A 10,554-nucleotide genomic window follows, 5' to 3' on the forward strand; every position below is an offset into this window, starting at 1 on the left:
TATTGGTTGTATCGTAACGAATGTGACGATTTTCCTACAGTTGGTAAGGAGAGGGGTAAACCAGGCTTGTCGTGAAATATTTTAATATTTCTTTGACTCAGTTACTGTCAGATAACGGAAGGATCATCGAGTATACAACAAAGGGACGTAATTCATTTAATGTTGAGGATTTAGAGGATTGCAGAGGATTATTTCCCTTGGTAGTCTTTACTTAAATTCCAACATCTTTGATTACATTATCAATATCATAATGCATAATTAAGGGAAAAACGTGTGTGTTTGTTTATAAGGGTTTTACGGCGCTTGCAACACATTAAGGTCATATCAGTAAAAAGGAAGAAAATGGGATAGTAAGAAGTTCCAGAATTACAATTAAAGCATCAAAGAAAAGGTAAGACAAAGGGGAATTAGTTTAAACAGAAAGCAGATGTAGATTCCAAGAGCACACTATCAAAGTAGTTACTTAGAGATAATCCTAAAAGTCTCATCCAGATACAAGCACAGGTCTCCACTAAGAGGAACACACTCAAATGTTTTACAAATCATATATAATATGTAAACAAATCATAATACAGTGCATAACAGAGACATGATTTACAATACAAAAAATATCATCTCCCAAAACTCTAACTATACATTTGGCTGTTTCCCTCCCACTAGGGTATCCGGCCAGGGCCAGGACAAAACCAAGTAATCTCATCCCAAGATAAAGACACAAAGCATGTTGGAAAACATATAGAGGGATAGAAGACACAGTAAGTGACTCCCTGCCCACTATGGGAGGTCAGGAACCCCGCCCAGAAGGGAAAAACGATATAAGGAAATAAACACATGTGATGAAGAGTATGTGACCGTGTTTCTGAGAATTTTCCATCATGTGCTCTCAGAAAATAACAACTTTAGCTTTTATACAGCGCAATACCCACTAAACATGCTCAAAGCACTTTACAAGGGGCCGTAGCCAACAGCAACACTTATCTTGTAAAACAAGATATGACCCTGATATTACAATCTTTCCGACAGAGACAAAGCTGTTAACAGCCAGGTACATGTTTTACACCTGAGTACAGTGAGAGAATGTGAGTAAAGGGCCTTTTCCAAGGACTCAACTATGCGCGTCTCAGAGCAGGACTTAAACCCAGTACCTTCCGATCCGAAGGCAAGTGTCTTACCACAAGACCACATAGCTGCAAAGGGACAAAGTGAACATAGCATTGAAGCTATAAGCAACAACATGTCATTATTTTTTCTCTCCAAGATTAAGAGTAGAAAATATAAGTAACAAAGGATAAACGGGGTATAAAAAAAATAAGCCTGAGAATTTTAACAGTAATTTCAACATGTATTTTCAAGACAAGAACAAATAGTTATCAAAACCATTTAATAGAGGATAAAAAACTTAAACGAAATCACAGACTTTTTTTAACCAAATAAAAATTATTATAATAGGTAAAGAACAATGTAACAATAGAAATATAAAAATAATATGAAGATTTACTATTCTGAATAAAAAAAAATTAAGCCACTCAGTCTTCATGACACTTTCTGCCATAAAATAATCCAACATTGGATCAAATTTTGATCCTTGTCGTAAATCATGATTTTCATTTTTAAAAACATCAGTCAACAGTGTACCTATCCGGTTAACAAAAAATGCAAGAGATTATTTGGATTTGCTGGTATGTAATGTAACAATTATCACAGATTTAAAATGAAAACAGAATTTCTTAAAAGTTAAAATTACAGAAAATTAAATAAATGAAAATAATATAACGATATCACCACCAATGATAATGTAGAATTAAAAGTATGAATAAATTCAGCATAAATGAGTCCAGGTTTATTACTGGATGAAAAATTCTCACACTTTCAGTCATTCTGGCTCAGACAAATAGGTCTAGGCACTGATCTGGTGATGATTAAAGAGGAAATATATAAAAATGAGTGAATGCAGGTTTGTATATAGTCTGCCGTTGGTTGGGGACTGTAGAAATATTGGGCAATGATGAAATAGAGAGCATTCGTGAAAAAGAATCTTTGTCTATTTTTAAATCTTTGCTTAAAACATATCTGTTTCGTCTTTAGTTGATGGTATGAGAAGCAAGATAGGTCTGTCTGGTTTGTGTTGTGTGTTGTGTGAGTGTGTTTATGTATGTGTGTGTGTGTGTGTGTGTGTGTGTGTGTGTGTGTGTGTGAATGAGTATGTTTCAGCCAAAGTAATTTGTAATTTAAGCGCTTAGAGTCTCGTGTCTCCCACAGTTTCTGCATTTCTGAGGTCATATATTATAGCTATGTAAATAAAATGTTGAAGGGCAAAAATAAGAACACTCTCAATCAAGCAATCTATTGGGTAAATTAGAATCACCAGGGAAAATTTAAAGTTTTTAAACAATCAGGGTATTGCTCTATAGGGCAAGCAAGACAAGCATTTTCCGTTTTAAGTTTCAGTCACTAAATAGGTGGCAAAAAATTGCATTTTTCTCTGAATGACGAAAACGGGAACAGGTTTTGAAAGTCCAACTCCGCACATTTATTTATTAATTTCATCAGATGTCACAATATGATTGAACGGAAATAGTCCCTTAAAATCTAATTACACTTAATTAAAATTGTAAGTGATTGAAACTGCTTGCTTACTTCTAACCTGACTGAAAAAAAAACCCCGCAAAAAACAAACATTTGTGACCCCTCGCCTCAAAACGGTATTAAGTCGGGATCATTAAGATGCTGAAAATTGAATTTGTATCCAGAAATATTAGACTTGCGTTGAGTTTATAAACTTTATTGAAGATAATGGATATCAAATTTCAGGTTGCTGAATACCATCGTTTCATATTTTTGACCAGTTTAATTTTAATTTGACTTTTTAGCATCTGGTTCATCCCGACATAATACCGTTTTGAGACGCTGGATCACATTTTGACTTACAGCGGTGTAGGAAAAGATTTCCGCACAGCGTCTGCACTTCCTGGGGTCATATAGCTCAAGTGACTTCGAGTGGTACCTGTAAACAAGCACATATAATGTAAATATAATGTTAAGGAACAATAATAAGAGAGTGACAAAACAGAATAAGTTGATAGCAAATAATTTGGATAAACTATATATTAAGGTGTTTATAAAGTAATTTCACCTATTATCTCTTTCCTTTTTTAAAAAAATTCTCCCTTTAGAAAAAAATAAGCTTTTAACGTATCAAAAAGAAGATCCAATATTGTTGTTTGGTGTTTATTTGAGAGGAGGGGTGCTTCTTGGAATAATATAATATTTTTTAAATAAAGAAATTTAGGATATGTTTTTTTTTCTTTGCAAATCTTATTCGTATCATTGTTTGATGTTTTACCGTTGTATTGTGCTGCTATAGTCCATTTTCAAGCATGAGAAACAACATATTTTGGACACAACATTATACTCTTGTTCTAAAAACCACCAAAGTGCTTAATCAAAACAAATGGATTACCCACTTTTAGATTTTTTTTTATCGACTTTATTCTCATTTTAAGTTTTGGTACCCGACATTAACCAAACATCAATAACTTCATTTCTTATGCTCTGACTTAAATCATTATTTTTGTTTGTTTTCGTGCATATTATCTTGTTATTTCTTCTTTTTTTTTCTTTGTTTTTTAGTTTTTGTTGTTTTTTTTTTTTTTTGTTTTTTTTTGTTTTTGTTTTTTTTGTTTTTTTTTTTTTTTGCTTCAACTTTTTTAAAAATCTAAAAATAAATAATTTCAACAATATTTACCCAACTTCCCCTCTGATGGCGGAGTTCTCATGATGATTCTTCCTGGTCGATTGAGGACGCTAGAAGCTGATCCACCACTCTAGAGAAATAATTTAGTTATATTGCTATCACCAATAAAATATTTTTCATTGAAGTAATTTCTACCTCAGAGTACTAAATTATGTCTTAACTAGAAGCTAAAAAGTTAAGATGTATCCATTGAACCCCAGCATTGCGTGCGTTGTTGTTATTTTGTTTTGTTTTGTTATATTTTTCGTTAGTTTTTGTTTTTCACTTTTTTAAAATCCCAGAGGCAATAATTTAAAGTTTTGGTACCTGACATTAACTAAACATCCATCTCCAAACTTTTACGTTGGAATCTCCCCTTAGAATCCTTTCTCTGAAGAAAACCAAACGTTTTAGCAAAAACTCCTGACGGTAGAGAAGATTGACCTCCTAAAGGTCATGCCAAAGATGGTACTTACTCTATGAATGTTGATTGAATTCATTTGCATTGATCTGAAATGGACATATAAAAAATGTATTACAAGTATAAGAGGACAAGGGTTTCCACATCTGAAAGAACCATAACAAAGCTTAACTTAACTCACTTAATCCTAGACATTTTTGCTACTTTCAAAATGGGAAAAAATGCATTAAAAATGAGGATGTACATAGATAGTTTTATTCAAATACCATTAACATGCAAAAACTAAAAATATTAGCTTTGATACTACGCCTATAATTTGTCTTAGAAAAAATGTAAAAAATAGGCATGGTGTAAAACTAACTCTGGTAAACTTCGGGTATAGTCGGTGTCAGGGTTGAGTGAGTTTAAGTATTTCCAAACGGGATAAACATTATTAGCAAAATACAGAAAAAATTATACTCTCAATTTCTATTTTAGATGCCTATATTTAAGACAGTATTCGAGTATTTATTTCTTTTATCATCATATGTATATCTATATCTAAAAGCGCGTCACAAACTGCAGAATAAAATACACGCAACATATCAGTCTCAGTTATGCTTTGGGACAAATAGAGCAGGAAGAAGCAGGTGGAGGAGGAGGAGGAGGAGGAGGAGGAGGAGGAGAAGGAGGAGGAGGAGGAGGAGAAGAAGGAAGAGGAGGAGGAGGAGGAGGAGGAGGAGGAGGAGGAGGAGGAGGAGAAGAGAGGAGGAGGAGGAGAGGGAGGAGAGGAGAAGGAGGAGAGAGAGAGGAGGAGGAGGAGGAGGAGGAGAGGAGGAGGAGGAGGAGGAGGAGGAAGGAGGGGGAGAGGAGGAGGGAGGAGGAGGAGGAGAGAAGGAGGAGGAGGAGGAGGAGGAGGAGAAGGAGGGAGGAGGAGGAGAGAGGAGAGAGGAGGGAGGAGGAGGAGGAGGAGGAGGAGGAGGAGGAGGAGGAGGAGGAGGAGGAGGAGGAGGAGGAGAGGGAAGGAGGAGGAGGAGAGGAGGAGGAGGAGGAGGAGGAAGAAGGAGGAGGAGGAGGAGGAGGAGAAGGAGGAGGAGGAGAAGAGGAGGAGGAGGAGGAGGAGGAGAGGAGGAGGAGGAAGGAGAGGAGGAGGAGGAGGAGGAGGAGAAGAGAGGAGAGGGGAGGAGAGAGAGGAGGAAAGGAGGAGAGGAGGAGAAGGAGGGAGGAGGAGGAGGAGGAGGGAGAAGAGGAGGAGGAGGAGGAGGGAGGAGGAGGAGGAGGAGGAGGAGAGGAGAGGAGGAGGGAGAAGAAGGAGGAGGAGGAGGAAGGAGAAGAGGAGGAGGAGGAGGAGGAGGAGGAGGAGGAGAGGAGGAGGAGAGGAGGGAGGAGGAGGGAGGAGGAGGAGAGAAGGAAGGAGGAGGAGAGAGGAGGAGGAGGAGGAGGAGGAGGAGAGAAGGAGGAGGAGGAGGAGGAGGAGGAGGAGGAGGAGAAGGAGGAGGAGGAGGAGGAGGAGGAGGAGGAGGAGAGGAGGAAGGAGGAGGAGGAGGAGGAGGAGGAGAAGGAGGAGGAGGAGGAGGAGAGAGGAGGAGGAGGAGGAGGAGGAGGAGGAGGAGGAAGGAGGAGGAGGAGAAGGAGGAGGAGGAGGAGAAGGAGGAGGAGGTGGAGGAGGAGGAGGAGAAGGAGGAGGAGGAGGAGGAGGAGAAGGAGGAGGAGGAGGAGGAGGAGGAGGAGGAGAAGAAAGGAGGAGGAGGAGGAGGAGGAGGAGGAGAAGAAGGAGGAGGAGGAGGAGAAGGAGGAGGAGGAGCAGAAGGAGGAGGAGGAGGAGAAGGAGGAGGAGGAGGAGGAGGAGGAGGAGGAGGAGGAGGAGGAGGAGGAGGAGGAGGAGGAGGAGGAAGAAGGAGGAGGAGGAGGAGGAGGAGGAGGAGGAGGAGGGGAGGAGAAGGAGGAGGAGGAGGAGGAGGGAGGAGAAGGAGGAGGAGGAGGAGGAGGAGAAGGAGGAGGAGGAGGAGGAGGAGGAGGAGAAGGAGGAGGAGGAGGAGGAGGAGGGGGAGGAGGAGGAGGAGAAGAATGAAGTTTGTATATAGAGGTAAATAGAATGAATAGCGACAATTTGGAAGTGAGGAGATTACAAGTTTCATTAGTTATGGTACATTTAAGTTGTCATACTTTCTTTACCACGTGTATCATTATTATTTTGTAATCTTTCAATCAATTTAATATTAAGGGCATTCAATGGATTTTATCCTATTTCACCCTATACCATATGTTATGTTATGTTATGTTGTATGGTATCTGTACTTACTGTTGAGGACTTCTTCCAAAGATAGAATTAGGTGAGCTGCCTATATAGTAAAAAGAGACATCAAGTAGTTGTGACAAATGAGTACCTTATTAATCTTTACTAAGTTATCACAGGATTTGCAGTTATTTGAACTTGTGACTACCGACTTATCATGTTTGATCATCTTTAATAGACATTAACTGAAACTACTTTAACCAGGGTACTTAAAGGTCAAATGCCTAGTCACATCCATACAAATGGATAAGAGATTTACAGTTATAGCTCTCATATAAGATGCAATAATATACAAAAAAAAACAGTCTAACCAAACTTTTTAGGGAGTAGAATAACTGATTTTATTTAGGAATAATTTGTGATTAAAAAATATGAAAAAGAAATCAGGATAAGATTTTTTTAAAATGAAAAGTGCAGTTGACAATCATTAATGAATTTCTCTGTTCAATAAATAAAAATAATACAGATTTCCCTTGGATAGCCATACCCTTTTTCTTCTAAGAGCTATATCTAGCGACAGAATATTAGCACACAATAATAGATGCAACCCAATAAAAATAAAGCTGGACTTAGTTATTCGCGGGGTTTGGTGCATCAACATTTTACTTTGATTAATTTCAAAGATGAGAAACAGCAAACAGTAAACTTGACTCATCCTTAAATAAAAAGTGGTTGCAGCAGTTTTTGAAGTCTTCGTCTTGAGATACCATTTGTGATGCCTTGGACAATCACTAGGAAATCCATGGTGGCTTGTGCTCTTGAGCACGTTGCCGGTCAGCTGTCTCCACGAATCACGATCCTCTGCGGTGCGCATGAAATCTGTGTTGCTTTTTAAATCACATTTGGCCATTCTTAGGTTATTTAGATAAGTCATCCTTTGTCTTCAATCACTAGGAGATCCGAAAACAGACCACTCTGAATATCAGGATAAATGTTTTCCGAATGACCCTGGTTAACCCAAATCCGTGCTGTACAATTATTTATCATGGCAAATAAATGGGTTGTTAGAAGAGATATAGCAAGGGCGTAGACAGATTGACGTAGAAATCATTGGCCAAGAGGGGAGGCCAACATTACACTGCCAAATGGAGAACAATGTTTTGACGCCACATTGAAACAAAACACTTGTATAATCTAATTGATAGGCCTATACCTATTTCAAAAAGCGAGCATTTATATAGCGCAATATCCACTAAACATGCTCAAAGCGCTTTACAAGGGTCCCAGGCCAACAGCAACACGTAACATTTAGAACGGGACATGACGCATGTTAGGTGAATATTACAATTCTTTTTGGGGGGACAAAGACAACGCTGTTAACGGCCAGGTACTGAGTACGGTGAGAGAATGTGAGTAAAGAGCCTTCTCCAAGGACTCAACTATAACAGTTACAAAACAAATCCACACAAACTTATAGAGTAGGAAAGGGAAGCCAAGAGAATTGGGTAAAAAAACAAAAAATTATAAACAAAAAATGGGTTTGAGTTCAATGGATAAATGAGAGCAATCAAAGTTATATCAATACCAAAACTAATAAATAGAGGTGACTACATGAGTCAATAAAATGGAGATAAAGATAAAGGGAGTAAATCTGACTCGTGTTTACTTGATAAAGGCCAAGGGCCGAAACGTCGTTTGTTTTGTGTTGTTCGTTCATGAGTCAGATTTACTCCCTTTATCTTTATCTCCATATGAACACCAACCTTGATAATTGCCTGCTCTGACTCCAGATCTGTAAAAAGATTTGTTTAGGGGGGGGGGGGGGGGGGGAAGATTAATCATTATCCCTTACGTGTATTTTGTAATGAATAAGGATTTGATTTATATATCAATTTGTGATGGAGTACGAGTACCACTACAAACAGCACATTCAATATATTGAATGCAGAATTTTTATGAGTATGCATTCAATTTTGCTTTGTTTCAAGTTATAATCAATTCCTTAGAGAAGCAAATACCATGGTGTAACGATTGATGGCAGACTCAAGTGGGATGAACACTTGAAAATAATTAAGCATAAGATGTGCAGACGTACTTATTTTTTATCAAAACTTTCTCAGTTTAGAATAGTTAAAAACCCCTGCATCTTATTATATAAAGGAGTAATTGAAAGTGTCTTTATATCATTTCCGTTATCTATTTATTTTACTTTGTAAATTATAACACGTTTGTACAAAAAAAAGTCCTTTTTGGGATGCAATAACGTATTATTATTATTATTATTATTATTATTATTATTATTATTATTATTATTATTATTATTATTATTATTATTATTATTATTATTATTATTATTATCATTATTATTATTATTATTATTATTATTATTATTATTATTATTATTATTATTATTATCATTATTATTATTATCATTATTATTATCATTATTATTGATGAGAACGCTGACAATGCCATGGGTAAAATGGACAGTGTGTGCCGCAGCCATTGTAGTTCTTTTCAGTGGAAAACAGAAAACAAAGCATTGTGGGATTGTGTGGTGTAAATGGACAGGTGACATTGCCTCCATTTCAATCCCATCCACCATTCTCAAAACTTTTTTGCTTTCACAGACTCCATGTCTAAAAAATTCAAGAACATCAGAACCAACAACAGTTCTCTTGTGTTTGCTTCACTTGGAATAAACTCTCTCCTTACCAGCTATTTTCAGAATTTGACCCGAAACTTCATACTCACCCAACACAAAATAGATTTTTCAAACAGAACAGTAACGAGTATATTCCATATTTTGTTAAGAAAAATGAGCTCTGCAACACAGTGTCCAGTTTTTTATATCTATAACTATAACAAAATGAAATCAGAATAAGAAAATAAAATGTTGGCTGCATCGTAACGATTGTGACGATTTTCCTTTGGTTGGTAAGGACAGGGTTAATGAGGAAATACTGTCACATGGAGTTTATTATTTAAAGATTAAATGGAAGGGAAAGGTTTCTTTCATAATGAAAACCAACTAAACAAAAATAATAATAGCAGCAATTTATCAAGTCCATAGTGTAATTCCTATTGATAATGTGACCCTTCATCTTGAAACGGTATTATGTCGGAATGAATTGTACCCCGAAAAGGGACTTTAGAATTAAATTCATAGTAAATACCAATTTTTAAGCTTTTGTATTGTGAGAAATTGTCTTCATTCTGTAACATAACAAATCGAAACAAACCCCACGTTTCATGGTTTTGTCAATAAATTCACTCTTTTGCACCCAAGCCATCCCGACATAATACCGTTTAGAGACGGTGAGTCCCGTATTATGTTGTTAAATAAAACATGTAAACTCAAGTAAACCAAAAAAGAAAAGAACAAAAAACCTTTTAAATGACAAGACGTGCCAATCTCTTACTTAATGAATAATGGTCATTACTAATATGTAAAATAGTTGTTAATGGTTCTGAGACTATCAAAGACAATTTTAGCAACAATCTAAGTTAAAATAACTCACTCAACCCTAACACCGACTATATCCGTAGTTTACCCAGGGTTACTTTTACCACATGCCTATTTATTACATTTTTATGAGACAAATTATAGGCGTAGTATCAAAGCAAATGTTTTTAGTTTTTACATGTTTATGATAGTTGAATAAAACTATCTATGTACATGCTCATTTTAATACCTTTTTTTTTCCAATTATGAAAAGTAGCAAAAATCTCTAGGATTGAGTGAGTTAAATGCAACAATATGCAATAAATGCCAATCTCTTTCTTAATGAATAATGATGATGATGTCTATAATAGTTGCTGATGGTGCTGAGATTAGCACAGACAATTTTGACAAAAAGCTCTCTAAATAAGTATTATCTGGGGGTTTTAAAAAATTATTTTACGAAGTATATTTTTCTTAATTCAGACAAAAATATGTATTTAATCCAAAAAAAAATTTAGCTTTTATATAGCGCAATATCCACTAAATGTGCTCAAAGTGCTTTACAAAAGTTCCCTGACCAACTGCAACACGTAACATGAAGAACGAGACATGGCGCCTGTTAGGCAATGTTATAATTTTTTCCGACAAAGACAACACTGTTAATAGCCAGGTACTCATTTTACACCTGAGTACAGTGAGAGAATGTGAGTAAAAAGCCTTTTCCAAGGACTCAACTATGC

General features: G+C 36.7%; 1 long non-coding RNA gene across 1 annotated transcript; it reads right to left on the reverse strand.

The window, feature by feature from the left end:
- Positions 1-1,330: 1,330 nt before the first annotated feature.
- LOC144976292 (uncharacterized) lies at positions 1,331-8,172 on the reverse strand. The gene is made up of 6 exons (XR_013646086.1): positions 8,133-8,172; positions 6,436-6,475; positions 4,210-4,243; positions 3,746-3,824; positions 2,929-3,004; positions 1,331-1,909 (listed from the first exon to the last, which is right to left on the reverse strand). It is a non-coding gene; the product is annotated as an uncharacterized LOC144976292 (long non-coding RNA).
- Between the last annotated feature and the right edge of the window lie 2,382 nt (positions 8,173-10,554).

This window comes from Berghia stephanieae, chromosome 7 (genome assembly GCF_034508935.2).
Source record: "Berghia stephanieae isolate SIO BIC M18660-M18661 chromosome 7, UCSD_Bste_1.3, whole genome shotgun sequence".
NCBI lineage: Eukaryota > Metazoa > Mollusca > Gastropoda > Nudibranchia > Aeolidiidae > Berghia > Berghia stephanieae.